The 26,665-nt window shown below is 46.0% G+C and overlaps 1 protein-coding gene across 5 annotated transcripts in view; it reads left to right on the top strand.

Annotated features, from left to right (window-relative positions):
• TAOK3 (TAO kinase 3) overlaps nucleotides 1–26,665 on the top strand; it is a 1,449,622-nt gene that overhangs the window by 426,067 nt on the left and 996,890 nt on the right. The gene's annotated exons all lie outside the window — the stretch shown is intronic.

The following is a 26,665-nucleotide window of genomic DNA, read 5'->3' as shown; positions in this document are numbered from 1 at the left end:
GTAGTAAGTTAGCCAGATGGTATTCCTTAAGTATAAGTGCCAGAGATTTTTTAGAGATACAGGGGCATGTCTGTTCTGGTGTAAGCCATAGATCAGCCCTTCCCATTGCGTAGCAAAGATGTTTAATATGCATTAACCAAGGGATCTTCGAGAGGAGGAGCTTAGCGCGCATCCAAGATGGTCGCGTGAGCACAGGGCTCTCGAGACCCTCGCCGCCTCCCGCATATATCCCGTCACTAATCCTGATGAAGACGACGGGTTATTAAGGACATGACCCTGCTGACATAAAAGCTCTTTTCAGGAATCGATTTGGGTGCCGGTAACCAGACTTATTCCACTCCAAAAGTTGACGGCCTACACCGAGGAGCAGCCTGGGACTCGAGTCCCCAAGATACCCAGGTGGTAGTTGAATAACAACGGCCAGTGGAAGTTGAGTAGTGCCCTTGAGGTACTTTCGGTTTCGTTTTTGGATTTTGTCTACCGAAACCAGCCACCTACGGACTTCGGTGGCCCATGGTCTGAACTTCGGATTGTACGGTCACCCGCTGCGTCTCATATCTAGACTCTTCCAAGACTGACTTGTGAGGAGCCATTTATACCAGGTCTCAGAGGCCCCTCCGGGGCACATCGCTCAACATGGCGAGCAAGCCAGAAAGCGAGAAACGGACGACCAAAGTCACGCACCGAGGGGGCGCCATTCAATCCAATGTCATGGATCGGTACACTCGGCCTAAAGGATCCCCCAGTGGTGGCAGTAAAACCTTGGAAGAGACCGGAGATGGCTCCTCAGCGACGGATGAGTTGACTTTGCGAGACGTCATGGGCGCCATTGCGAGCACAAAGACGTCCATGGGCCAGCAATACGAGACATTGGCTCTAAAGCTTGATACGATGGCTATCGATGTTAACCTGATCAGGACTGACCTGGTGAAGACCAACGAACGGGTCAAGTCTCTAGATATCAAGACCGCCAGCCTCACGACTGACATGTCCGATCTCCAAACAGAGGTTCACAATCTACGATCCTCCAACAATCTATTTGCCCACCGGCTGGAAGACTTCGAAATTCGAGCAAGGCGCAATAACGTTCGTATCATTGGGGTTCCGGAGAAGTCCACCGAGTTGACTACGGATCTCCTCGTGGAGGACCTAATATTGAATCATCTGGCCCCCAAGGGCCTCAGTAACTTTGTTGCTGTTGAACGTGCCCACAGACTTCCGGGCGGGAAGCATAAACCAGGCGCTCCACCACGGCCCATAATAGCTAGAATCTTCAATTTTAGGGATAGAGACGCTATCCTGCAGGCGTCGCGGGCCAATGGACCCACGAAATTTGAGAATGCGATGGTTGGCTTCTACCCAGACTTCACTCAATCTGTGCAGAAGCAAAGGATGGGATTCTTGGGGGTGAAACAGAGATTGAGAGACATGGGATTGAAATATGCAATGCTCTTTCCTGCTCGACTACGTGTCGAATGCAACGAACGGACGTTCTTCTTTGATCGGCCTGAGGTCGTTAGTGACTCGCTTGACACTCTGCCAACACATCGAGACCGCCCGGAGCACTCGGGGGGGCGCAGAAGGTGGCCCGTTGGAACAGGAGTAAGGAGTGGTGACCGGCACGAGCAGTATACGGACTCTGCAGCAGTGGTTTGATGACTTTCTGTGTTCGTACATACAATTGTATATACCCAGAGGCGGTAGGGGAGACGGGACTCTCCCTCCTTCCGGGGTTGTTCTTCTTCTTGTAGATTAGTTTTATGCCAGGGCGACAGGCACACTGCAAGTTGGGGTGGCTATTTAGTCTAACGCAGGGGTGCAGGGTGGGGGGATGTGTTCAAGGGATTTCCTTGGGGGTGGAGCGGGGGACTTTGTTTTATTTCTTTTTGTTTAGAGGCAATGTATCACTGCATATTTTGATCTTGGTGTCCGGTTCGCTGTGGGAGGGAGTCTGCCTTCATTCCTGGGATGGGGGGTAGGGGGGTGAGGGTACTAAGTTGGAATGTTAACAATTTGGGGGACAGGATAAAAAGAGGGGTAGTACTGCAGTTTTTGAAACGTCTTTCCCCTGATGTAGTGTTGCTGCAGGAAACTCACTTGATAGGGAACACATGCCATGCAATGAACCGGCGCACATTCGGGATTCACTACTGGATCTAGGGGGGGCGGTTATTCTAATCAAGAGTTCCCTCTCCTTGGAGTTAGATGATATTATCCTAGACGACAGGGGACGATATGTTGCTATCACGAGCAGATAGGAGGGGAAGACGATTTCCATACTCTCTGTGTATGTTCCGCCAGGCCTGCGAACAATGACATTTGCTGATTTGGGGAGAGTAGTATTGGGACTCCCCGAGGGTATTTTAGTTGTGGGTGGAGACTTCAACTCTGTTGTCTCTGGTAGAGAGGATCGCAGCCCCCCTAGAGATCTTGCGAGATCGCAGTCTTGGCTGGGTAACTTCCTGGAGACACTGGGTCTGGTGGATTGTTGGAGACTTATGCACCCTGGACAGGCACAATACACTTTTCACTCTGGTGCACACGGGAGCCTTGCTAGGCTTGATTATGTCCTTATGCCGGCAGTGCAGGCCGTCTCAGTGAGGGAGGTCAGGCACCTAGCCAGGGGTATTTCGGACCACTCCCCACTGTGGCTCTCTATTGATATACGTGTTTAAGAAAGACAAGGGAACCCACAAGGTATGCCATAGGGACCTTGGACAGTATCATGTTTCAAAAAACAGAGGTCCCTACTCGTGGACACAATGGTATACTAAACTGATAATCACACACCTGATAAGTGTTATGTCTTTTGTCCAGCCGATCAAGGAATTTGTTTAACAATTCTCTTAATAAAACAGAATGAGTACATTAATAATAAGTGGGCACAGCCGTGACCCACAACATTCAGACAAAACAACGAACAGAACGGTAAAAGGAGCAAAGCAAAAATATGTCTGTGTACTTGTAGTCCGTGTTACAGACAAAGATTGTTATAACCACACCATTGCATTTCACAATATTTTAAATGTCATATTGCATAAGGGGTTTTTTTGGTCGACGACGTTTCGATGCCTTAATTTAAATGAGGGGCATCATCCTCATCAGGACAAGATTGGATTGGATTGGATTGGATTTAGTTTTTGTATAGCGCAATAGCTACCCGTAGGCATCCTAGCTCTTAAGCAAAATACAGGTGTGTGGGGCGGGTCGATTTTATCTGCTGAAGAGAAAGGTTTTTAGTTTTTTCCGGAAGTGCAGAAGGTTGGGTTCTGAACGCATAGAGATTGGGAGGGAGTTCCAGAGCCTTGCCGCATTTGTTGAGAACATTCTTCCTCCACTCCTTTCTCTTTTGAACCTGGGTATGATGACTTGAAAGGTATGAGTCGACCTCAGCAGTCTGTTGGGGTGGTAGGGGGTGATCAGGGTGTGATTCAGGATTGCTCCTTTCCTCCAGTAGGCCCGGTGGGCAATACACATGCTTTTAAAATTGATTATGTCCTTTACTGACAGCCAGTGAAGGACTTTTAGTTCAGATTTCACTGATTGGCGGCAGGGAATGCGCAGGAGGGTACGGGCCGCGCAGTTTTGAATTACCTGGAGTTTTTTCAGGGTTGATTCGGGGGCTCCTAGATAAAGGGCATTTCCGAAGTCCAGCCGGGAGAGGATTAGGCCCTGGACCATGATCTTTCTGGCCTTGAAAGGGAGGAGCAGCAGGATTTTTCGGATGAGTCTTATAATGCCCATGCAGGTGGCAGACAATTTGGTTGCCTGGTGGCCAAAAGTTAATTTGCTGTCTATCCAGATTCCTAGGCTCTTGATGGTGTTCCTGGCTGGGGGTGCTGGGCCTAGTGCTGGTGGCCACAAAGAGACAATGGATTTTTGTGGGGAGTTACCCAGTACCATTAGCTCTGTCTTGTCGCCGTTCAGTTCAGGTAGGACTGGCTCATCCAGGTACATACTGCTTCCAATCAACCTCTGAGATCACTAGGATAGGAGGAGGGATGAGTCCGGGTTACCACCAGTTGCGTGTCATCCGCATAGGACACGACTTGAACGCCGAAAGGGCGAATTATTTCTGCGAGGGGGTGCATGTATATGTTAAACAGTGTGGGGCTTAGGGACAAACCCTGGGGGATCCCACAACTGAGTGGTTTACTGGGCGAGGTGGTATTGCCCTCGCAGACTCTGAATGAGCGCTCTGATAGAAATGATTGTAGCCAGGCCGCGGCTGTGGATGTTATCCCTAGCTCTGAAATTCTGTGAAGCAAGATGTCATGATTCACAGTGTCGAAGGCGGCACTGAGGTCCAATAAGATAATGGCCGCAGTGCCGCCCTGATACACAATCGTTCTAGCTCCTTCTGTTACAGCCAGTAAAGCGGTTTCCTTTCCGTGCATGGGGCGGAACCCAGTCTGTGATGTATCCAGTAATTTATTTGCTTCCAGGAATTTTGTAAGGGATTGATTAACGTGCTTTTCTGCGACTTTGGCTATCCACGGTAACAGGGAAATCGGGCGGTAATTCCCCGGGTTCATCTGATCTAGATTGGGTTTTTTCAGGAGGGCCTTAACTGTTGCCTGTTTCCACTTCGGGGGGGACAAGCCCCGAAGAAAGGGAGTTGTTGATCAGGTTCAGAATGGTGGGCAGGATGGTAGGGGTAATTGTTCTGAGGATATGAGCTGGGGCTGGGTCACTGGGAGATCCAGACTTTACCTGGAGTATTATGGTTTCCAGGCTAGGAGGTTCCAGTGGTGGAAAGGTTTCTAGGGTGGTAGGTGGGGGTGGTCTGGTGTCCTTCTGTTCTATTTGGGGGTGGGGGGGGTAGGGGGAGGAAGGAGTAGATCGTGGCTATTTTGTTGTAGAAGTAGTTGGCCTGTTCATTGCAGCGAGTTTGAGCAGTTAGAGGGTCTGGTAGCTTGTCGCGAGCCTAACGGCGCCCAGGTAAATGGGATTAGAAAGTGGTCCGTCCATGGGAGGGGGATGGATGGACTAACTGTGAGATGGGTACAGTTACTAAAGATTGGGTCTAGTAGGTGACCTTTATAGTGGGTGGATTGCAGCACTCGCTGAGAGAGTTCTAGTGCCTCCAGATTATTGCGTAGTTCGGCGCCTGCCGAGTCCAGGGGGTCGTCCAGGTGCACATTCAGGTCGCCTTATAAGGTGTAATTAGGTGAGGAGCAGACACCACTGGCTACCTCCGGTGCAAGTTGGTTTATAAAGTTGGTCGGGGTGCCGGGTGGCCGATAGATAAGAGTGCCTGAGAATGTGCATGTGGGGGAGAAGTCCAGCGAGAAAGTGAGGTGTTCGCAGCTGGTTAGGTTAGTTGGAGAGGAGCGGCAGGTGTAGCAATTCTTATAAATGATAGCTATGCCGCCGCCTTTTCCAGATGAACGATTGACCCGAAGTATTATAGTCCTTGTCAGGCTGGACAAAAGACATAACACTTATCAGGTGTGTGATTATCAGTTTAGTACACCATTGACTCTATTGATATACAGCTGGGAGCGGTGGGTCGAGTGGCTCCGATTAATCCCTGGCATCTTCGTAATCCTAAGTCCCGGGCAGGCGTGGTTAAGTCTATTGAGCATTATTTCACCGAAAATGTGGGGTCGGTATCCTCCTCCATTTCACTATGGGAAGCCTTCAAGACGGTAATCCGTGGTCAAGCTTTGTCGTTGATTGCTTGTGCAAAGAAAAGAAAGAATGAGGAGGTAGTACGGCTAGAGGCTGAAATCACTGAATTGGAGGGAGAGTGGGAGTCTGGTGCCACACAGGATAAGCTGCACGCTCTAAACCTCAAACAGTTTGATTATAGAGCCTTGGTGACTGATGCGGCTAAAGCTATGAGTCGTGAGCAGCAGGGGCGGCTGTATGATGTTGGAGATCAAGCAGGGAAGCTGATTGCCTGGTTGGATAAAAAGAAAAGATTGAATCGTGTTGTGCCTGTGATTGAGAGAGCTGATGGAGTGCGAGTTGTGGACCCTTTGGAGATAGTGGATAGTGCATCCATTGTTGTGATCCACAAAGAAGGGAAACCCCGGGACCTATGTGCGTCTTACAGACCGATATCACTTTTAAATGCTGAACCTAAAATTTTGGCAAAACTGCTGGCAAATCGGCTAATAAAGGTGATCAGCGACTTGATACACCCGGATCAGTCTGGGTTTATTCCTCACCGCAATACCGCGCTGAACGTGCGTCGTCTTCATGGCGTCCTGGCGAGAGCAGAGTCGCTGCATGAGCCGGCCATCTTGGTCTCCTTGGATGCCACGATGGCCTTTGACACTGTGGAATGGTCATATTTGTGGGCTGCTCTCGCGAAGTTCGGTTTTGGCCCAGGGTTTATCGGTTGGGTTAAACTCTTTTATGAGGAACCGCTGGCCCAGGTTGTGGTTAACGGCAGGCTCTCGGAGCCCTTGGTTCTCGGGAGGGGCACGATACAGGGGTGCCCATTGTCTCCTTTGCTCTTCGCGCTCGCTTTGGAACCCCTAGCTGCTTGGTTGCGGTGGGAACCATCGCTTAAGGGTATTAGGTGGACCCCCAACTTTGAAGACCGCATATCGCTATATGCAGATGATATTCTATTATACCTCACTTCCCCCCCGGAAGTCACTAGTAGTACTGTTTGATGTGCTTAGTTCATTCAGAAAGAACTCCGGTCTAGTGATCAATTGGGCTAAATCCAGTGTTTATGTTCTCACTGGAGATATACCCCCTTGCCGCGTATCTGTCCGATACAGATATCACAGATTGGTTTTAAATATTTGGGGATTTTCATATCACTAGACCCTGCTGTTCAATATGAACGTAACCTGCTTCTTCGGCTTAAATCTGACGTAGCGGCCTGGTGTGGCCTGCCGTTGTCCCCTGTCGGGAGGGCAGCTCTTTTTAAGATGATGTCCATCCCACGATTTCTATATGCCCTTCAAAACACACTTGATCTCGTACCTGCAAGTTATTTCCGTGAGATAGAGAGCCTACAGAGGCAGTTGGTATGGGGCGGGCGTCCTCTTATTGCCCTAGCGAAATTGACACTGCCCTGGTACGATGGGGGCATCGCGTTACCGGACATCAAACGCTATTACTGGGCATCTCAATTGAGTGCAATCAATCATGCCATGTACGGCCCTATGCCAAATCCCGCCTTTGAAATGGATCAGTGGCAGTTACCGGGAGGAAACTACAACAGGGCGTTATACTCTAAATCGACTGGCAGGAAGCTACTGGGACCCACTGGGGTTGCGGTGCGGGTGTGGCATACCTCGAACGCAGCAATGGGGTGGTCGGATATATTGACCCGAGCGACCCCGATTTACGTAGCTGAAAGATTGGGTAGCTTGTGGACAACGAAGGGCTTTGAGAAGTGGGACCTCATCGGTATCAGTAGGGTCGGGGATCTTTGGGTCAAGGACAGGATTAAGACTTTGGAGGAGCTGTAGTCTGAGTATGCGCTTAGTGATAGGGAGCATTTCCTCTATATGCAGATCCGCCACGCGCTTGGTTCGGTTTTCCCGGCCGGGACCATGATCCCGGAATCTTCTTCCCTCGAAGATAGAGTGCTTGTCGGACATGTCCTGGATAGCACTATTTCTTTAATATACAAAAAATTAATTAACGACCGAACGGATCTACTTCTGCAGCTTCAGGAAGCTTGGACCAGTGATGGACTGGAATTGGATGATGAGGATTGGCAGGCTGCGATATCTTCTCCTAAAGAAGTCGCGATCCCGACCCATCTCCGGCTGGTGCAATTAAAGATCCTACATCGTATCTATATAACTGCTCCCCGTCTGCTGCGTATTGATTATTCCGTGGATGGGTTGTGTAAGCGTGGGTGTCGTTTGATGGGTACTTTCCTCCATATCATATGGGAATGCCCCCGGAGGTGGTTGTGTTTTGGAACCGTGTGCATACTGTCATGGAAGAGGTTACGGGAGTCTCGTTGTTGCCTGAAGCCCAACGCTGCCTACTGAACGTATGGGAACCGAATTATTATTATGTGGCACAGACTCAATGGGCTACCCATAGTAGCTAAAAGAGACATAGCACAACTGTGGGGGTCCTAAAGAGAACCTACGATTTCAGCGTGGAAAGAAAACATGGACTGGTGCATGTTCAGGGGAAAAAACAGTGTATGTTGCATGTGGCAGACCTAAGAAGTGGGGGAGAATATGGGATCAATGGAATTCATACTGAGGGGAGATGTGTACTCCTCCTTTTGTAAACACTCCGGAAATGTCACAGTCCCCATAGCCGAGCATTCCTTGTACTGTATAGATCCTTGTTGACACTGTGATTACTTGCTCCCTGCCCCCCTCTTCCCACTCTTTCATCTATTGTTGCGTACATTGTTTCTTGGCACGGCTCTCCCCCCTTGAAAAGACACCTACCACATAACTTATTTTGCCTCGTCAGTTTTGGTTTATTTATTGTTTATTCATGTATATTTAAAATGTAAAACCTTAACCTCATCCTGTGCAATATCCTATGGTTCACACGAACTGTATGCTGAATCGCTGCCGGGCCCCCGGGCTGTCGGCTGAAGAGCTGTGTATTTGTGCAATACCAAGTTTCTGTTTCGTTTTAGTGACGGCCGGCCCCTGTGGTTGTAGGCCCACAAATGTATTGCTGCAAAAATGAAAATAAAGGGTTAAAAAATAAATAAATAAATAAAACCAAGAGATCTTCCCTGCACCCAAAGTAGATAGGAAATCCTTCAGTTCCTCCCAGAAGTTAATAAGCTCGGGGGTGCTCCAGAGACGTCTCCAATAAAATAGGGGGCGATTAGCAATTATATTCCTAATTGGGGGCAAGCCCACATCCAAACGTAATGGAAGCAGGGGGGTGCTCTGGGGAAGACGTAAAAGACATCTAAGAAAGCCGGTTTGAATCGCAACCAAAGAGGTTTCGTTGACATGTCCCCAGAGCTCAACTCCATACAGCGCACCTCCCCTTGTTTGGGCCATATATATTTCTAATGGAGGGCCTAGAATTTTTTGGGGGCAATCATTATGTACTTTCAAAATGCCCCCTGAAACTTGTGCAAGTTTTAAATTTGCTTTAGCCACATGGGACCGCCAATCCATCCGATCATTCAAGGTAATCCCCAGATAATCAAATGTGGAAGTTCTTTCCAGGGCCAGACCGTTCATGTGAGGATGGGGACAATTTACTGATCTGGCGTGATAAACCATATATTTGGTTTTGGAGAGATTAATCTCCAGGTTCCTTATTGAGCAGAAATTGCAGAATGCTTCCAATGTTCGCTGGATACCCATTGATGATTTAGAAAGAAGTAACGTATCAGCGAACATTAGAGCTAGTACAATGCGGTCTGCCAAACGTGGAGAATCTAAATCCTTTGTTCCCTGGAGATGGTCAACCAGGCCATTGAAGAATAGGGAGAAGAGTGTGGGGGCCAAAACACACCCCTGTCTTACCCGCTTTTCGATTCTAATGGGTGCCGAAAGCTCACCCATTTTCCCATGCCGCACCCTTGCATAATTGCCTTGATGCAGGCGTTGTAGCATATAGCAGAGATAAGGTGGAATGCCCATTTTTTGCAGTATGACCCAGAGCTTGTCTCTATGTACGAGGTCAAACGCAGATCTGAGATCTACGAAGATCAAGTACAAAATACCTCCCCCCAGGATCAGCACTTTCCAGTGGATTAGTTGTAATCCGAATAGTTGGTCTGTGGTGGAAACCTTAGCCCGAAACCTCATCTGTAAGGGGGTAAGAATCTCGTGTTCGTCTAGCCATAGCTGTAACCTTGAGAGTAGTATTCGGGCAAACAGTTTTTGTAAGATGTCAATTAAACTGATCGGGCGATAGTTCACCATATCAAGGGGGAGCCCTTTTTAAAAATGGGAATGATTTCTTCTAACCAGGTGTGCAGTACCTCCATGCCCTGGAGAATAGCATTAAACAACACCCAAATATAAGGGGCCCATACCTTCTGCTCGCTTAGGAACAGGTCACCAGGAATCCTGTCCAGGCCCAGCGCTTTTCCTGGGGGTAAGTTCCTCAGGGCCACTAAGACTTCTGTCATGGTACAAAGTGGAGCAACCAAATGAGGTATGTTCGAGAACTTTGCACTCTGATAACTCTTCAGAGGAGCAAAAAGAGGCCTCGGAGGATAAGCTGTTAGTTTGAGAATACAGTTTTTTAAAATGCAAGGTCCTGGCCTCTTCGCTTACATTGGGGGCTATGGCAGAGGAGCCGTCGGCCCTGCCTGTTTTTACCAGATTCCAGAAGGCCCTATAATCACGATTATCAAGTGCTATTTTAATATCAGCCCATCTATCTTCCTCCCATTCTAGCTTAGACCTCACAATAATGTTCTTATAATAAGACCTTGCTAATCTAATTGTTTCACTGGAACTACTCTTAACCTCCCGTAAGAGAGCGGATTTCGCCTGTCTGCACATTTTAGTGTACCATTTATTTTGGCGAGGTGGCCAAGCCTTGTTAATAGCAGTAGAATAAAAAAAGGTAGCCAATTTTTCAATGTAATCGGAATGGATATTTTGTAATACATTTAAATGGTCAGTTTCAAGCTTTTCCACAGGAAAAGTGGAAGCTTTCTGTAAAGTGTTTGCAACTTGCTGGTACATTTCAGCAACCTTGTCAGGTGATTGCACAAAGTTCCCCCATCTGATTCGTCTACCTCCACCAGTGGCGATTAAATTTTGGTGGTGGGATCCCTCCTTACATCGGTTATTTTGAATAAAACAGATTGGGTACTTTAGGTCTAAGGATAGAAGATTGTGATCACTATCTACTCTCGAGATGACTGCAAAGGCCCTAATGTCAATCAATCCATCACAGCATTTGTAAAGCGCGCTACTCACCCGGGAGGGTCTCAAGGCGCTGGGGGAGAGGGGTAAGTTACTGCTCGAATAGCCAGGTCTTGAGCTTCTTCCTGAAGGAGAGATGGTCTTGGGTACGCCGAAATGGGGGGTGGGGAGGGAGTTCCAAGTCTAATGTCTGAAGTCTAATGTATGACCACAGTTCGAGGTTGACCATTATATAGTCAATAGTGGTACTTTTTCCTGGTCTATTAAATGTTACCTTGCCAGGAGTATCTGTGGGAAATCTCATGTTTCAGGCTCTAAGGGAGTATGAGATAGTTAATCTATTTAGTTGTAAAACAAGCGAGGTCCAACCCTTTGTTGGGTACATGGAGCAATCAGGAATTGGCCAAGCTTAATCCTCCTCCTGAGTAACAGAAGTAGTGCATCCTAGAGGTTCAAAGTGGCAATTAAAGTCACCCCCTATGTTTTTATGAATCGAGGCTGGGAGCGATAAAAAGAGTTCTTCTAGCTGGTTTAGTGTTGTAGAGGCCTCTGTTGATGGTGAAGAATGAAGATAAACATTGACCACTGCCACCTTTAAGCCATCTGGGAAGCTGAGAAGGATAGAAAGGATATCAGAGGAATGGGTATCTAACCCTTTCACTGTGCAACTCAGGTGAGTAGCCACCCAAATGCAAAGTCCCCCATAAGGTCTCCGCCAAATCCCCCAAAGAGCAGAAGTAAAAAAGGTTGCGAAACACACTCTATGGGGGGTGGTCAGGGCCCAAGTTTCTTGAAATAGACAAAGTTCGTACTGGTCTATTAATTCCCCCCACTCCGGGTGCTCCAATTTTGAGGTAATCCCAGCTAGATTCCATGAAGTGAGCTTAAATATATGGGTCTCCTCTTGTTGAGTGGTGGGAGCAGGAAAGGAGCACCTCACAGGGTTTGGACTCGGTATCTCGATTTGATTATAATCGGTGGGTTTGTATAGCGCATAATCACCAGGGTTTCTTAGTGCTTATGAGAGAGTGGCTAAACCCTACCAATAGCTATCTGTCCGTGCGCCTGATCAAGGCATGTATTATTCCCAGGCCTCCATGAACAATAGGATTTTAAGCTTTTTCCTAAATGGAAGAAGAGAGGTTTCCCTATGTAGGCTTTCTGGTAGCTTTGTACGTCCTGGCACGTAGCTCCTGAGGTGATCCTTGATGTATTCTGTTGCCTGCCTATAGAGAGCTTTATGAGCGATACAGCGGCCCTTAAACCTGGTTAGCTGCTTGATAGGGAGCCAGTGCAGCTGATGGTGCTGCATGTGAGCGTCTTGGGAGTTTAAAAATCAATCTTGCTGCATCGTTCTTTATTACTTGCAGCTTACCAAGTAGCTTCGCCGGTGGCCCGATGTACAGGGCATTGCAGTAATCCAATTGTGACACAATCCGTGCCGACACCACCGTGCGCAGGGTTTAAAATAAAAGAAGAGGTGCGAGTTTCCTAAGTTGTATCAGCAGTCCCACATGAGTCCCAACAACAGGGAACACTTGATTTGACAATGTGAGCTTGGCATCTAATTTGGCTCAAACTTTCACAACGTTTCATAGTACACAAAGAGAAATGGGTCTGCACATTAAATATTGCCCTTTAGTTCTGATCCTGTAACCAAAGTTCTGATCCTGTAACCAAAATAATATCATTTGAACGCAGTTAGCAATCAGGGGCTGTTCTTTTGGATATTCACACTTACAAACAGCAAATTTGCAAATGCTTATCTTCTGTTAAACCTGAAAAAGATTGAAAAGCTAGGTCTTAACGTGATGTGTGTTTCTAGGGTGTGCTCGCTCACTTTGTGTGCATGTCTGAAAGAGACCATTTGTTATAGATTCTTTACCTTAGAATTACCCCCAGGCGTCAGCTTGGATCCGGAGAATATTTTTCTTAGCAGTGCCCCTGCGCGTCGGTAGGTGGCATCTGTCGACTCGGTGTTCGTCGTTGTGGTCGTCTGGATGAAATCGCTGTGTCTATTTATACGCTGCCCCTGCGTGCTTCCGTCAGTTCGTCCTTTCTGGGCCAGCCAGCACAGATCCGGAGAGAGCGTGCTCCTAGTCACTTTTTGGCTAACTCCTTTTCGACTTTTTTCAACATCTTTTTTGAGTTTAACGACTCCTGGTGCACGAGGGATGTCCCGCTATCAGCCTGGTTTCAAGCCTTGTGATTCCTGTCTCAAGTTGATGTCGGTACCTCTTGTGCATTTGGTGCCTGGAGTGCAACACCAAAGTAGTGCTCCAGCTGTCGGACCCTGAATCCAAAGTCTTTGCAGTAGCGGTCCCGATGGATTTTGGAGATCCAGCAGTCTGCTCTGCGTCGTTCGAGGTCCCGGTCGAGGGGAAGGTCACTGGACCGGTCGCTGAGCCATCACAAATGTCATCGAAGTCTTCACCCTCATCGGGTAAGTCGAAGCACAAGAAGAAAGCGAATAAGCATCGTTGCCCTTTGCCTTCTCTCCGTCCGGCTGCTGACGCAACGTGAGACCAGGGGCGTCGCCGCTCCCTGGCTCAGTCTTCGGAGCCCGCTGGGAATCCTCCACGCTTCCCTCCCTTTCTAGGAGCTTGAGCCTCCCCTGCCCAGCTTAGTGCCTTTTATGAAGCCCTTCACTCCATCTTTGGGCAGCCTGACTCTGCCGGCGCGCATTCGGGCCCCACGTTTCGGCTCGCAGCCCTAGGCCTTCGATATCAGCGGCTCCGGCCTTGGCGCCACAGGGCCCCCATGGGTCCAGGCCTCGATCCGGACCGGCGCTGGTTCCAGTAGTGACGCTGGCTGCGCCCCCAGCTGGCGTCAACCCCAGCCTCACCCCGACTTGGTGCCGGACCAACGTCGGTATCGACACTGAGGGTACTTTTGTAACGCTGTTCATACTTGGTGTTCCCTACTGCCCTGAGTGGCAGCCAGATGAGGGTGAGGAGGATTGGGAAGTGTCTGGTGACCTTCTAGCAGTCCAACATGAGGAGCGGAACTGGCGAGAGGAGTTGGGTTATGCCAGTGGTCTGGATACCTCCTCAGACATTGGTATTCTTTCTCCCCTACCGTGGCTACAGAGGAGGTAGCCTCCTACGCTGTAGTGTTGCGCAGTGCGACTGAGACCTTGGGCATTACACTTCCTACAGTGGCAGTTGGGACTAACCTCCTGACAGAGGTGCTTCAGCCTCCAGTGGCCTCTTCTGAGCCCCTGCTGACTTTTAATGAGGCCCTCACTGACATCCTTCTGGGCATTTGGTCCAAGCACAGCACAGGGGCTCCTGTGGATAGGATGATTGCTCGACACCACCGCCCGGCCCCAGGCGACCACATTTTCCTCTCCCAACACCCTCCTCCAGAGAGGTTGGTGGTCCAAGCCTCAACATCCAAAGTAGCGTTCCCTACTGCTGCCTCAGATAGGGAATCCAAGAAGATGGACCATCTTGGGAATATATTTTCTTCCGCCAACTTAGGACTGGGGTCGGTGAACACTGCATGTCTCTTGGGCGGTTACACACAGTATGTGTGGGACATGGTTGCGCACGTGCTGCCACAGTGCTCAGAGGAAGCCCAGGCAGTGCTCACCCACACTGTCACGTAGGGTAGAGACGCAGCAAAGTTTGCCATCCGGTGTGGGCTGGATACCTCCGACTCACTGGGTAGAATTATTTCGACGTCTGCAGACCTGAGGCGCTACGCCTGGCTGAGGTCCACTGGCTTCTCTGGGGTTGTTCAATCAACCCTTTTGAACATGCCCTTTGATGGTCGTCGCCTGTTTGGCGACAAGACGGACAACGAACTCGAGCGATTCGAGGACTCTAGGGCTGGAGCCAGATCCTTGGGCCTCGATCCACCTCTCGTCCCGTGCAGTCTGCCTTTTGCCCCTTTCGTGGCTACGGAAGGGGTGCCCCATCATGCTCAACCCAGAGCCACTGGCCTGCGCAGCCTACCCAACCTCTGCGCGGCTGGGGACATGGGACCCAACGTTGTGGGTCTCGTGGCCAGCGGGCGGGCCAGTCCACCAATGACCCCCCCCCCCTTCAGCAGCTTCCAATCCTTCTCAGTCTGTCTTTTCAGGGCCACCAGTTGCCATTGGGTGGCAGGATCCGCCATTACCTCCCCCACTGGCACACATCACGTCGGACTACCCTTCCCTCCATGCCACCAACACTCCATTGCATGTCGAAGGATCATTTGGCCCTTCTCTGCCAGGAAGTAACGGCTCTCCTGACCCATGGACCTAACGAACGCTTACCTGCTCCGGACGTAGGCCGTGGTTGCTACACCCCCTTACTTACTGGTACCCAAGAAGGACAAAGGCCTGCGTCCTGTGTTAGACCTAAGGTACGTTAACCTTTTCCTCCGGAAGGAGAAGTTCAGGATGTTAACTTTGGCTCAGGTCTTTTCTGCCCTCTAGATTGGATGGTAGCGTTGGACTTGCAGGATGCTCTCTTTCAAATCCTGTCCTGCCTGCCTACCGGTGTTACCTATTGTTCACGGTAGGAAACTAGCATTTTCAGTTCATCGTGCTCCCCTTTTGCCTTACCAGCGCTCCTCTGGTGTTCACGAAAGTGATGGCAGTGGTTACGGCTCATCTGCGCAGATTAGACGTTCCAGTCTTCCCCTATCTCAACGACTAGCTGTTAAAGGCGGGCTCTCCCCAGTCTTTGGTCTCCAATCTCCAGACTATGGCGGACCTCCTGCATTCGCTGGGATTTACTAGCAACGTGCCGAAGTCGCACCTGATTCTCTCAGAAGGTAGTTTTCATCGGAGCGGTTCTGGACACAGTGCAGTTTCGGGTCTATCCTCCCGAGCAGCGAGTCCGGGATTTTCGGGCATTGATACAGATGTTTCAATCTTACTCCCAGAGTTCGGTGAGAATGGCCTTGAGGCTGCTGGGACTCTTGGTCTCCTGCATCCTGCTGGTGGATCATGCCAGATGGCATATGCGAGCTCTGCAGTGGGACCTGACGTTCCAGTGGGCACAGCATCAGGGAGATCTTTCTGATGCCGTCCTGATCTCAGGGTGGGTGGGGGGGTAGGGGGGGAGACTAAGTCAATTGCAGTGGTGGCTCATGAACCAGGATTGGGTCAGCGGCAGATCACTCTCCCTTCCCCAACCAGAGTTCACAGTAGTGACGGATGTGTCACTTCTGGGATGGGGCGGCCACATGAGGGAGGCGGAGTTCAGAGCTTCACATCAACCTTCTGGAGCTCCGGGCAATTCGTCTTGCACTGAAGGCATTCCTTCCCTCAGTCAAAGGAAGAGTAGTGTAGGTGTTCATGGACAACACCACCGCCATTTTGTACTGCAACAAACAGAGCGGGGTGGGGTCGTGGACCTTCTGTCAAGAGGCTCTTTGCCTTTGGACATGACTGGAACAGCAGGGCATTTCCCTGGTGGTTCAACACCTGGCAGGTTCCCTTACTGCCAGGGCGGACAAACTCAGCCGCCGGTGCATGATTGATCACGAATGACATCTTCACTCGAAGGTGGTGCAAAGCCTCTTTCAACAGTGGGGAGAGCCTTCGTTAGATCTATTAGCCACCCAAGAAAACATGCAATGTCAACAGTTCTGCACGTTGGAGTTTCCAAGACGCCTTTCAACGCGAGTGGAATTGCGGCTTCCTGTACGGCTTTCCGCCGGTAGCACTTCTACCCTGAGTGTTGAAGAAGATCAAGCAGGACCGGGCCCAAGTAATTTTTGTGGCTCCAGACTGGGCACTAAGAGTCTGGTACTCCGAGCAATTCAGCATGGCCATCGATCCTCCGATCAGACTGCCGCTTCGGGAGGATCTTCTGTCGCAGCAGCAGGGGAGGGTTCTCCACCCCAACCTGTCCAGTCTCCACCTCCTTGCGTGGAGATTGAGCGTCAAGAGTTGACAGCTTTTGACCTTCCTCCCAAAGTCTGTAATGTCCTCTTGGCAGCCAGGCGTCCCTTCACTAAAACTGTATACACCTGTAGATGGAACAAATTTGTGGCATGGTGCACAGCAAAGGCTCTGGATCCCCTTTCTGCCCTTCTTTCAGAGGTTCTCCTCTTCATTCTCTCTTTGGCCCAGCAGGGCTCTGTTCTGGGCACTCAAAGGCTATCTTTCTGCCATTTCGGCCTTTCTTCGCCATTCTGATCAGCCTTCTCTTTTAGAGTCCCCTATTAATAGATTTCTGAAAGGCATTACTCATCTCTTCTCTCCTTCTCCTTTCGTAATGCCCCAGTGCGACTTGAATCTTGTCCTCACTTATCTGGTGTGCTCCCTCTGAGCCACTACATAATTGTTCTCTTTGTCTCCTTACTTTGAAGACTGCTTTCTTGCTTGCCATCACCTCTGCTCGCAGGGTGAGTGAGCTTCAAGCCTTATCTTCCAGGCCTCCCCTTCTTGCTGTCCATCTGGGCAAAGTGGTCCTCCGTACTAGGCCCTCTTTTCTTCCCAAAGTGGTTACTTCTTTCCACATAGGTCAGACTATCACAAAGTCCACCTTCTTCCCTCCTCAGCACCATTCCAAGGAGGAGAAGAGACTCCACCGTCTGGACCCACAATATGCGCTGTCTTTCTACCTTGACCACACTAAAGACTTCCGGGTGGACAATCAACTTTTCGTGGGTTATGTGGGCCCCAAGAAAGGTCGGCCAGTGCACAAAAGCACCATCTCTCGATGGGTCGTCCGAGGCATTAAGATCTGTTGTTCTTTGGCTAGAAAGGAACCTCCAGTAGGACTGCACGCCCACTCTACCAGGGCGACGGCAGCTACTACTGCTTTGGGGTGTGGAGTCACGCTGGTTAACATCTACCAGGCAGCCACATGGGCATCCCTGCACACGTTTACTAAGCATTACTGCCTGGACAGCCAAGTCCGGAGAGATGGCTTTTTCGGCCATTCTGTTCTCCAGGACTTCTTGGTGTGAACTTAGTTAGCAGACCCACCTCCAGGGTTGGTATTGCTGGGTATGTATTCTAAGGTAAGGAATCTATAACTAATGGTCTCTTTCAGATGAAAAAGTAACTTACCTTCTGTAAGAGACCTACATTAGTTACAGATTCCTAACCGCCCCACCCATCCTTCTAGTTCTGCGAACTGACTTCTAGGGATAGGGACTCCCTCGCAGGGCCCTAGTTTTGTGCACCAGTGGTTAGTGTCTTGCATGGCTCTCCGCTTCTGGCATGGAAAGTCGTGTCAGAACTGACATCCACCCCCAAGGGCGTCGTCTAAGTAGACACCGCTACGTCATCCCGGCGACCATGACGCGGAGGACGAATGTGGAGTCAACCGACTCCACCCACCGACGCGCAGGGGTACTGCTCCGAAAACAATTTTCCAGATCCAGTCTGACGCCTGGTGGCAATTCTAAGGTAAGGAATCTATAACTAATGTATGTAAGGTAAGTACCTGTTTTTTAGGCAGGTTGATCTCCTGTGTCAACAGGAGGCACCGGAACATACCAAGTACATGGCCTTTGTACATGTAATGCCAGTTTACTTGATCGGTTAGTCATGTGTTGTTACTCTGCCCTCTTTACAAGTCTCTGCTCAAGGTTCAAGGTGCAATGACCTGTTCCAACAAAACACATTTTCCATTTGAAGTGTTTGCACTATGATTGTGGAACTAGCCTGGGCGGAACGTACCTACCCTAATTTTAAACGCCCCTGACATACTCTGAGTGGAACTTGTCTGCTATGTTTGTTTATGTATTGACTCTTTGCAAAAGTCCAATGTTTCAGGCCCTGTACGATTCATGTTATTTCACTCAATGGAAGAATGTACCGTCTTTCTCAAAACTTAGTGTATGATGCACTTTATTTTTAGGTCTGGTGTTGGACAAAACCTTCTGATTTTATTTAAATTATATATGTAGTATTCTTATACGTATAAGGGCTTTCCGCGAGACCTCTTTATTTCATTGTTTTTCTGTTGACACTCACATTTTTCTCCTGTCCACCATAGCGTACAGCATGTGGCAGTGGGTCAGTCCACTTCAGTAGTTGGCTATCTCCATTTTGAGTGACATATTTCACTCTTTCATAGGTAGTATATCTACGCACAAAGTAGTAACATTCAGTGGCCGAGACAAAGACAATGTGTACTTTTTGAGACAAATTTTTATTTTATTGTAGTCAATGTTTTTATATTTTTATAAGAGCGATGGCTGAGAAGCTGCTCAAACAAAATTATTTTATAAAAAGAATAACAAAACAAGCACTTACATAGCCAAAAGACTGACAGTCCACGCCAGCCTTCTCGATTTTGCCAATGCTTATCGCTGCTGTGGTAATTTTTGCCCTGTGCTGGAAATTGCCATTTTGCTGGTGTCATGACGAGCTCAGCTAGTCATCAGCACAGCTCAACTGTGCCTCATGACGAGCTGAGCTCGTCATGAGCATGGAAGGGGTTAAGAACAATACATTTAAGCTTAAATGCAAAATAAGCATTGAGATGCCCCAAAGGCTGAGAACGCCAGACCTAGTTATTTTTGCAAATGCTCTTTTGTACATTGCATATGAATTTGTTGCTATGACGCCGAGACTGATAGAATCAATTTACTGTATAATTTTTCCTGTGTGGATTATGATTTAGTTGCGTTTAATAGATTTCTGTAATTTGGAAATAAACTAACTTAATTTCACTTCGGATGTAAAGTTTTGGCTGGCCATAAAAGTACTCAAACAATAATGGAGCTCAGAGGGAATACGGAAAGGGTCGCCCTCCACTCACAGTAAATAATACACAATGAGACCCAATCCAAATAGCGAGCAAATGTATCAGTGACACATGGGGGTCAGAAACATCCTTCTCCCCACTAATCTCTTATCCACATTACAATGAGATAATGCACTGTGCTCCGCCCTGTTTAAAATATCTGTTCTCCAAGACAACACAGCAGAACGAAAAACTCAAAGTGACCCAAATCGTAGTGGTTCACAACAGTCCACACCACACATTGGACCTTACTCTAAATAGAGAAAAAATGTGCGAGGAGCAAGTGACCCCTCACGGAAACACCACCAAGCGGGGTAACTGGTATGCAATTTCCAGACAGGCCCCTGTCTCATCATCGGTGGTCACTCACTCCTCGGGAAAATAAAGAAGAAAGGAAAGAAGACGTGTCCAAAACAAACAACGTATAAAGTGCTACAGTGAAGTGCAGAAAACTCTGCTAGTGACAAACACACACAAACATAATGGTAGAGTGCCTAAAACCACACACAACACACCAATCCCTTATCCACTTTTATGCATACCATTACCTACAGTGCCGACATGTTTCACTGCTGTATAGCGTACCATGATTAATCATCTTTTGCACCAGTGTTTTCAACTATTAGTTGTGAAAACATTCCCTATTTAAATAATAACACCATGAATATCTCCTCCGTCTCTTTTTAGTACTATTTTCTTCAAAAGGTCTTGTGTCACCTGCTTTCGCAGTGCTAGTCGTTACTTTGCTTTTTCTCATGTAGGCATAAAAATGGGGACTGGGGCAGTTAATAAAGTATCCATTTTGTTCTTCTTTATAATATTGCCATGTCCTTATGAATGATTTAGTTATGGGCTTCCAGGAAAATGTGTCCAGGTGTGTTTTGTATTCTGCCCCCAGTACATGCACATTTGTGTTTTGTTCCCCCACAGGATGCTTGCCTACATTATCTAAATAGCTTTTTTATGGTAACCCTATGCTAACATTCATCAGTTGAAGGTAGCCCTCGAGGCCAGGCCTGCACATGCACTGCCAAGTTTCCAATCTATGGGGCTCAGTTTCCTCTCCCCAGCTGCATGAATGTACATGAATATTTCCTGATGCATGAGGCAAATTAGCTAACCTTTTATTGGATTCCAAACTTTTATTTCATGCATTTTAGTAATTATATAGAAATTATTTTTCTAACCTTTTGATGATGTAGACATTCAACACTGTGAAAATGGGGCTAATTATTTACGGATGACAATTGAAGAGCCTAACTTGTTCCGTGCCGACCTTACCTTATTCAACTAGGTCTCAGCAGGTGCCAGTTTCCAGGATAGGATTCTACTTAAGAATCTGCCATTGCTGCAAATGCAGCGTCAGTGGGGCTCCTACGGTTCTGTCCAAAATAGACGATGCTGGAGTATGAAGAAAAAAGATTATGGATACACAGAAACGAGCAGCAATGCCAAAAATCAACAAGGGTGACCTACCAACAAATTCTCTGAAAGATTAAGAATCGCCAGCCCTTTAGAAAAAAACATCGAACCCAGCTTATTTAGGCAGCAGATTCAGTGGGTGATTCAGAAAGTAATGGACAAGGAGCTGTCCGACGTTTCTGCTCATAATGCAACAGTCTAGGACCTAAGCATCTTGGGTCAGCCTTGGGGATGTATGGTTGTGTAGTGGTTGTTAACTAACTATATGGTAGCATTCTCTAGACAATAATTTGTTTCATGGCTGATTTTTAAAGTACAAACCTGTGAAACAGATGGGCAAAGTGGTACCAATCTGTATTTTGCTTATTCTAACTCAACAGTTTTCATTGACCATTTTAGTGCATGAAGATTATTATAAGATAATGGAAATCCAAAAGTACTTACAAGGTCCTGAAGGTGTTTCATGTAATTTTATTCTGTGAAACATCTGGGGGCATTCTGACTCAAAAATAATGTATTTATTGTATTTTAACAGTGGAGTCCAGTTTGAAAGGTCTTTAGTTTCCTGGAGGAGAGTTCAGTAGTCAATTCACTCATCACACATGTGAGATTCACTGCAATGAAAAAATTAAAAAGTCTTATTGAAGATTCTGTTTTAACCAAATGCATCTTATTGGAGATTCTGTTCTAGCCAAATTAGTGGGGAAATACCTGGATTGGGTTTACAAGCATAAATGATCAAATCACATTTTAGAATGGATTTTAAATAGAAAAAACACTGTTTGAAATCAGAGACCGAAAACTTGCCTCCATACTATTTTACCCTATTCAGTTCCAATTTTGATAACTCTATGCAACCTGTTAAATGCATGTAAAATTATTTTGCAATACATGTTATTCCTATTGCAAATAATGCAGCGTTGGAGAGGTTTTTTCTAAATTTCTTCTTCTACATTGTGGTTGAGATCTGAGGAATCTCCCCTTTATGGGGCTACAAATTAGCAAATGGGTGGAGAAGCTAACTAACTACCTGCATTAGCGATTCTGCAGTATTACCTTTATGTATTATAGATAGATAGGTTTTATTTAGCACAATTAATAAAAAGCATCCAATTAAAACATTACCATAGCATAAACATACAGTTATGACAATAAGGCAACAACACTAAGTGGTAAGGCGCAGCAGCCACAATAAGATCCAAGCAGCAGTTTGGAGCATCATAATGGCTTTAAAGTCCGCTTTCTTACGGAGTTCTACCCTATGAGCTTCTGCATTAAAACGTGTCCTATAGTTAAGATGTGGTGGGCAGGTCCGAGTAAAGTGTTCAAAAGGAAAAGGGGGGAGAATTAATTTGAATGGACTTAAGCAATATAAAATATTAAGAACTGATTTACCATTATATATGAAGCACCATTGGATTAAAATGCATGCATGTCTGTTAACATAATGAAATTTGACAAAGGAAAGCAAAAACATACATAGTTTGTAATAATGAATTTGAGGTCAAGTCTACAAGTTAGTTAACAGAAGTGTGTCACCCAAATGCTGAAGATTGAGGTGTTGGAAGCAGCACCGTTGTAATTAAGAGCCTAACTGGGTCATTCATAAGATTTTGTTATCACAGGCTCCTAGGATACTTGTTACAGTCATCAGAAATTTCAAACATTTTGTTTTAATAAAATATCCCTCTTCTGTTTGTTGTCACTATAAAAGATTATCTTTCTCTTCTTTTGAGCTTTTCTTTGTTCTTCCTTGTTACATTATGCTCCCAAGATAACGTTTTGTCTTTTGTTGTTCATTTCCAACATTTCCTCTTTTGTTATCTAGTATTTAAGGCCAATGTTATTAGGACCTGATCCTCAAGGTAATCCGCCTTTTTTAAAAGAACTTGTTTCAATCTGTTAGGTGTATGCAAGTCACGCTCTGAGTTCCTGCTTCTTTATGTTAATTAGTTCACAGGGCGCTGCTGCTATGATGCATAGCAGAATACACTACCTAAACATCTTCACTGAACCAGGAGGGGATTTCTTAAGAATCCCTTGAGTCCTCGCCCTACTTCCACACCCCACTGGAGTTGAGTTCTGTTCGGAGAGCATTTCTTTGTCAAGAATATTTTTCGTAGCGAAATGCAGGGATGCTTGTTTAATCTAGGGAATACCATTGTTTACACTTTTAAAGTAAGTGTATCCATTAACAAGTTGAAAACATTTGTACTACAGATTTTGCAGTTTTATTTTGTTGAGCGTGTTAAGTAGCTTAATTTAACAGATCACATCATCCCAATGAAGCGAGTAAAAAATTGTGCACGCAAGCTGTTTTATTATTTACACCATATATACAATTTGTGATGCACAAAAGCAATGACCCATGTAAACAGTAATAATGTGATTTTCTTTTTAAAAAGTATCTTCATCAAGCGAGAAACAATTACAGGCATTAAAGTAGATCACAAAACTCACTCATTGCCATAGTGGGTACATCGCCAAAGGTGTTCTGAAAAAAATATTGGCCTTAATTGTTGTTGGCAAATACAGGAACAGCCTTCATTGAATTCCTGTTGAGGTTGTGTGCTCATTTCTGGATTGCTCCTTCCATTAAATGATTTTTCTTGATAATTCAATTTTTTTGTTGTTTACTGAATTTATTCCTTTTGTGATTAACAACTCCATTGGTTTTACTTTTTGGTATTATTCCACTATTTATATAGCTTCACATGTTACTTAACAGCCCTTCATCTAATCTCTGATACTGAATCCAGCAATGTCTGTTTTCACTCTTTATCAAGCATTGGTTGCCGACGTATAGTCTTTCTTCAGTTAAACCATGTTTGCAGCTGAGACTATAGCTATATTTTTCATTAAAGCATTTAAGAGGCTTGCTGCGTTTTCCCCAACTTTCTACATAATTTTTTTTTCTGTCTGCATGCGACTCATTTTTCCTGTGTGATTTCCATGTGTTTAAAGCTTAATTGGGTGCCTGCATTCATTTTGTAGGGTGGCTCCAATCGGACTCAGAGGAGGGCTGTGAAAATTCACTGGTGCGAGTACCTTAAGCACCTACATTTTTATACCACTTCTAGTTCTTTTAGTTCTATTGCACCACTTTTTTTCATTAATTTTCAGATCTCCAGTATTTTCCAAATGTTTCCTGAAGTTTCTCTGGCACGTTTTTAGCTCTCATATGAACATGCCTTGTCTGTCTTTTCATTTTTGATGAAAATTAGTTGTTAATATTTACATTACTTTTATATTTCTCTGTGCTCATTCTTATATCAGCCCCTCCTGATGATGACCAACAGTTGATAACAGGGTCAAAACTCAATGGACAATATCTGCCACAAAGACTTTGTATACTTGTCTTATTGCAAAATACAAATATTATTTGACATTTGGACATTAAACCTATGTAATTTCATGAATTTAAATTGTCTGTCTCCATATATCCTTGTAACACTCGGGGGCAATATATGTTCAAGTATTTGCACGGTGTCCGCTATAGCGCTAAGCACGTTTTGTTATCCAACTGTACATGTTTCTTGATTGATACTCAAGATACTTTTTAATGACTCATTGCTTTTGAATATCATTAATTGTATGCATGATGCATTTAATAAGCTATCTTAATTGATTTCTATATATTTTTAATCCTAGACCTAATTGGGACATTGCTGCATGTTACATTAGAATCTCCATGTTTCACTGGGGTTTGTGGGACAGCTCCTGTTTCTAGTATTTAAACAACTTAGCAGACCTCTCTTTTTGAGCTGTAAAACGGTCTATTTGATGGAATTTTGATACCCCATCAGGTGAATGAGTTACTGTCAGAATTGCCATTCATTTATTGTATTTGAATTATCTCAAGAGCGTACTTCAACCCAGCATTTCGATACACAGCTGTTACACCATTGATGATTTCTGGTCTGGGTTCTTCTCTAAAATGCTTAAAGAAATAAACTAATATGGTAACAGTTAAGATTTGCATATTATATGGTTTGCATCTCTGTGTGAAAGATATTTATGCCATGGGCCGTCTTTCAGAAAACGAGATATCCCATCCCAAAGGTATTTGTAAAGAGGTCCTGTGAAATTACTTTTACAAGCATTGGCCTTTCAGTATCGCTAATTTTTTGTTTTGTTGCGACGTGGGTTTAGCAAAACGTTTTAGTTGGGGAAGCTGCTTGACCCTTATTAATCTTGAAAACAATGGTTGAAGCAAAAATATTTTTGTCTGCAAAAGGCACACATTTTCCATAGTAGCCTCTGGCATTGAAAATAACTACTTTTTGTTGGGATGCACTCCTTGTGAATGAGTAGCATGCTGTAATTCATAGTGAATTGGGCTATTTGTCGAAGGGGAATAGCTCATTGCCCTATGATGCATGGTGGAGTTGGTGGAAGAAAAGAAATGAATGACGCAACAACAGGCTAATGGATGAAGATGGTAGGTTTCTAGCTAGACAGGTAGGTAGACAAATAGGCTGGCAAGCAGACAGGCAGGTACACCGACAGATAGACAGAGTTGCATGCATACAGAAGATTGCATAGATGGTTTGCAGATAGATAAAGAAGGACAACCAGTTATATAGCTAGACGTGTAGATAGGCAGGTTGATAGATGTATAAACAGGTAGGTAGACAGGCAGGTATGTAGACAGGGAGGTAGAGAGAAAGACAAATAGACAGACTGTGAGATAGGTAGATCGACAGACAGGTAATCAGGTAGACTAACCGAGAGGTGGGGTTGCATACATACCGTAGTAAAGTAAATTGGAATAAAGAGTAGAGCTAAATGAGTAATATAAAAGCTAAATGTCTGTACAAGTATAACATGCAAAAGCACTGAAAGCAATCTAGAAAGTTATATAAGGAAGACATACAGACTAAATTGGTTCACAAAGATAACATACAAGAGCACAGAAACCAAACTAGAAGGCCATACAACATTAACATGCAAACTTAATTGGTTTACAAATATAACTGAACTCCTCAATTAAAATAAATACAAGCATGGCATACAGGGTGCAGTTAAAAATGCACTTGTGTGCATACTAAAAAAAACACAACTTCATGAAGAGCAGCAGTCCGATAAATAGTTAAAAGGCCACTCCACAAGGAATTTACAATCCCATCAACAAGAGACAGGAACTGATATCGCTGGAATGTGCCCTCTGCTTAACATGGAGAGCTGCTAGAAAGCTTCTTGCCATGTCATCAGACTCTTAACACAAAGGCTACCCCAAAGTAATAAAGTAACAAGCATTTGCAATGCAATAGGTCTCGCATTTGTGAGAGTTTGAGCTGTTGGCATTGTAAATAACATTGCCTTTTATTTATGCATTATGAAAACCTGCAAGGGGTGCGAAAACACGCACTTTGTACTTGTAGTCCTTGCTCACGAGAAGCAAGGTTGGCAGTAAAAGAGGTGCAGTTACTTGCAGCCTTGCTTCTCGTAAGCAATGACTACATGTATAAAGTGCGTGTTCACTTACTTCTTGCAGGTTTTCAAAACCCATAAATAAAAAGGCATTGTCATTTACAATGCTAATAGCTCAAACTTACCAAATCCAACACCTATTGCATTGCAAATGCTTGTTGAGCTCTGAGACTGAGGCGGCAGCAGCCATAGGAAGGCAGGGACTATGACGCCAGGCCATGTGTTTCAAAAAGAGGAGGGAGGAGAAGGCAGCTGCAGACAAAACAGACCTTGGTCTTTTAACGGATAGCAAATGTGACAAGATGA

The sequence above is a fragment of the Lissotriton vulgaris genome, chromosome 11 (assembly GCF_964263255.1).
Source record: "Lissotriton vulgaris chromosome 11, aLisVul1.2, whole genome shotgun sequence".
In the NCBI taxonomy this organism is placed as follows: domain Eukaryota; kingdom Metazoa; phylum Chordata; class Amphibia; order Caudata; family Salamandridae; genus Lissotriton; species Lissotriton vulgaris.
This window is presented reverse-complemented; position numbering and strand designations above follow the sequence as displayed.